Source organism: Rhinoderma darwinii, unplaced genomic scaffold (genome assembly GCF_050947455.1).
Source record: "Rhinoderma darwinii isolate aRhiDar2 unplaced genomic scaffold, aRhiDar2.hap1 Scaffold_658, whole genome shotgun sequence".
Lineage (NCBI taxonomy): Eukaryota > Metazoa > Chordata > Amphibia > Anura > Rhinodermatidae > Rhinoderma > Rhinoderma darwinii.
This window is the reverse complement of record NW_027464214.1, coordinates 124,984-129,353: the sequence shown is the minus strand read 5'-3', so window position 1 is coordinate 129,353 and position 4,370 is coordinate 124,984. Positions and strand designations below refer to the sequence as shown.

Genomic DNA, 4,370 nt, shown 5'->3' with positions numbered 1-4,370 from the left:
ACCAGGTGGGGCCTGGGTCCGCAGGCAAGAGTTCCCTCCAGCAATCTTTCAATTTAAAATCACCAATAAAATTCTTGAGCAGGTAAGAAGTACGGTCAATTTTTCGATTAAAATCCCCACCCTGCCGGTGTTCTCCATCTCGCACACAGTTAAAATCACCACCCACCAGCAGGGGGGTAGACCCAACACAAAACAATGGTAAAATCTCTAATAGTTCTGCCCTCTCCTGTTTGGTAGGAGGGGCATAAACGTTTAAAACACGAATTAAAATTCCATTAAAAAGCAAATGTATTAAAATAGCTCTGCCGGGCATGATTTCAGTCACTGTTTGGATGGAGATAAAACGACCTCGGCAGAGCAATCCAACCCCCGCAGAGCGACAGTCATTTCCACCAGACCAGACTGAGGGGCCTAGTTTCCAGTCCATCTTTAAATCTTGATATTCCAAGTCATTAGGGATTCCACATTCTTGAAGCAGGCAAAGGTCAAAGTCCACAGTCTCTAAAAATGAAAATAAAGCAGTCCTGCGGACAGGGCTCTTTAGGGACCTCACATTTAGTGAGGCGACTTTGATAGGAACCAACATAGTCTTAGTTGAGGTCAGGGTCCGAACCAGAAGAGTCGTACTCGGAGATCAGCTGCGAGTCTGGACCCCCTTTTTGAGGGGTCAATAAATCTTGGATGTTGGTAGGGTCAGAGCCAGATACGTGGGCGGCTCCAACCCCCACACTGCTCTCATCCGAACTCCGATAGGCAGCTTTCCTCCGAACTCCGGACTCCTCTTCCTCTCGCTGTCTCTTTGCAGAATGGCTCCTATCCATCTCCTCGAAGTCGCTCTCACCCATCTCTGGCCCCTGGCTGAAGATATCGCTGATGTCCTTCCTGGGCAGCTGCACAGGGGCCTGTGAGGTCCCATCACTCTTGGCAACCTTTGCCTGCTTACGGGGAGCCTTCATCGCAAGCCCCTCCACAACCGCAGTGGAGGAACTTTGCTCCGACCCCCCCGTTGACCGGAAATGGTCAAAACGAGGCTCCAATCCAACATATTTTAGGGTTTTCTTAATGGAGCCCTCGTCTGACACAGAGTGTCTCCGCTCCATGCCCACACTCTTGGGACAGGCGTCAGGTCCTACTGCAGAACCTACGGAGCCACGACGCCTGTCGCTAACCACTGCCTCAACAGGGTCCACTGCAGGCGGAGCAGAGGACCTGTTTGCAGAGGTGCCGGTCAACTTATGTCCAGCAGAGTCAGAATTCCTCCTGCTCTGCCTGGACCCGGTGGAATCCCTATGGCCGTCCCTCGAGGCTGACATCGGTGGGCCCCCCGATGGAGCTGTGAAGGACTTTGGCCTGGACCCCTCAGTCGTCAATGCTCGTTTTGGGGCATTACCAGCGGCGTCTGCACATGTTGCAAACTGCCGCTCTGGCCCTGGTCTGGGTGGCCCAGATTTCGCTCTGCGGGGGCAATCTTTAAAAGCATGCCCAGTCATGCCGCACAGATTGCACAACACCTCGGAACTGCATTTTGCCGCTACGTGTCCAACCTGGCCACACCTGTTACACTGCACCACATGGGGCCGGTCACAATGTTCTCTGGTGTGGCCATATCTCAAGCAGTTCCGGCAGGCTATTGGCATCTGGGGGTAAAATAGGAATCCTCGATTCTTCCCAATGGCAAAGTTCTGGGGTGGGTGATGTAAGCCTCCAATGCCATTGGGATCCTGGCGGAACTTCACCCAATATTTTCTTTTGCCATTCCAGAAGCTCTGGGTGTTCAAGATTTTATGTGAGAAGCGGACCTCCCTGCAGTAACGACTGAGGAAGGTTTCAATGTCACACTCTGAGACAAATGGACTGAACATGCACATCACGAGCGGGACTTCTTCCTCCCCGTAGAGGAATAAAAAGTTCAGTCCATTTAGCCGCTCCTCACTCTGGTCCGCATCAGACAATCTTTTGTGCATGTTGTCGCAACATGCCGCGGCCGTAAAGGATATGGTGTACCGACCGCGGCTTTCCTGGTCATTGAGACACAGGATGTCCGCCCGCTTGAGCCCCAGGAAGTCCAGCAGAATCACCTCCACAATGAAGCGAAGGTTCTTCCGCTGGCGATGGCCTTCTTCCACCTCGATGCGGACGGACTGGCGCAACCGGGTGTCCCCGGATGCAAATCCAAATGTAAATGGCATTTTCAGTGCCTGGGGGCTAAGCCTGTCCCTTATAGCAGCAAGGGCTCAGATTCCACAATTAAGTGGAACCCTCCCCCAAGGCCAAGGATTAGGGTACCCCAGACACCTACGAAGCCCGATAAACGCCCTCGGAACGCTCTTAGAAAAACGCCTCAAGGCCGGTTGACCTCTTGGGTAAGGCGCGATCGCAACTCGTTGTCCGGGGGCTAAGCCCACTCCCCAAATAGCAGCAAGGGGGTGAAGTCTCTCTGTGAAAAGAGACGATCCCCCAAGGCCAAGGAGCAGGGTACCCCGGACACCTCCCAACAAAACCAGATGCAGAAATACTACACCTGATCTTGCCAAAAGGCCGAGAAGCGATAACCCGAGCGGCCCTTGCCTTGCCCGAGCCTGTCCCATACTGCTGTTCACCCCTTGCAGCGATTCAGCCTACTCCTAGGCAATTCCATGGGGCCCTGCAGGCTCACACACATTTACAGCTACTAAGCGGGAGGTGAATAAAGGCCGGAGAGGAAGCCAGACAGGATTTGCTTCTTTTGCTTGCACCACAATGCAGTGCTGAAAGAGGAGGAATCTACATAAAAACGCCTTCCTGGCAACGCCCAAATGCCCTCCTGCCATGCAGATAAACACTGGCAGCGGCAGCAAGTGCATGCCCACAGCCACCCCTTGTTCCTTCACACCTTGTATCAGCTTTAATCCAGTCCTGTGCTGCCTGCTGAGCAGCACTGAACAACACTGCCTGGGCCCAGGCTTTTATCTCTGAGGCAGGCCCCATTATGATGTCAGAAAGCTGGCTCTGGAATCCTGAGGGCTCCACTATGACACGTGCAAAGTTCCGTCTGAACTTTATATAAGACTGTGAGGCTCAGTCAGTCACTCAGTGTTGCCTGAGAGGGCAACACTGCAACAGCCGGCCGCCAGGCTGTCTTTTTTTTGCACATTTATTTGCCTCCAGGAGGCCACAAGAGGGAGACAAGGGACTGCAAAATGGAAAATAGGCATCCACCAACTTTACAGACAACTTCTCTTTGCTCCTACAACCTCCATCCTTGCACAGTTTGTTATTCTTCCAGGTAACATAGTAACAAATCCAAATTGCTGCTCTCTTTGTAGGCAAGCAAGGGTTTGTTGCAACTGCAATTCTTACTTCTTCTTGAAATGTAGGGACGACAGTACATTCCATCACATCCACCTAGTGTACACAGGTAGGTCCATTGTGGCGGGTAGGCGGCTGGCTGCTTTAATGGCTGTTTGCTGTTCCCCTACTCCACTCCACTCCACTATTTGACTGTGGTGCTGCATCAATCAGTGGCTGGCTCAGGTGCAGCTCTTTAACTTACCTAGGAGGGAGGGAGGGAGGGAGGGCGGAGAGAAGACAAGGAAGGTGAATGAGCTGTTCCAATGTGAAATGCCGGAAACACAGAAACACAGAAGACACACACACACACACACACAACAAGAGGTGGCAATGTATTCATTAATTGCATTTAATAAATGAGCTCATTATCACACATGACTGTACAAATGCATTGTCCAACAGGTGTTGAAATAATGGGATTAAAAGGGGAGATCCCTTCAGAAAGACAGAAACAATGGCAAAGAGAAAAAACACTTTTGGAATCTGATTTTAGTCAACACATAAGGGAAGGGTGCACCGGTCCTGGAAATACTGCAATACCAGGTCAATGCGTGGAGTGGACAGAGCAAGCTCTATTTCCATCTCCCTGTTCTAAAAATCCATTTAATATATGGTCCCCAGATAGGGGACGTATCAGATATTAAACTGATAAGAACAGATTTTTATTGAAAGCCCGAGTCGTGCTTTCTATCACCCAAGTGCATAAAAAGTGCAGAGGTGCCACACAAAAAGTGCACAAGGATGCGGTCTATCGCAGCCCTTCTCTTAAAAGAGAGAGGCCCCGCATAACCATTCCCTGACCCTCCAAACCATAGGCCTAGAGGATCAAGGATCGATGGTCCCCCCTCGCCGGAGCTTAGGGAGACCCAAACACACTCCTAGGCTTCTACCTGGGCTGCCACCCCAGTGTCCACCTAGGAGCCTGCATCCTAGTTGCACCTCCCCTCCGAAGAAGGGAGGCCAGGTTGCAGGGGAAAAAGGAACCAGAAGGCCACACATTTTCCCCCTAGACCTCAGGAGGGTCCCAAAAGGGCACCGCA

The 4,370-nt window shown here is 51.6% G+C and overlaps 1 pseudogene; it reads right to left on the bottom strand.

Annotated features, from left to right (window-relative positions):
- Positions 1 to 3,836: 3,836 nt before the first annotated feature.
- Positions 3,837 to 4,012, bottom strand: LOC142727964 (U2 spliceosomal RNA; annotated as a pseudogene).
- Between the last annotated feature and the right edge of the window lie 358 nt (positions 4,013 to 4,370).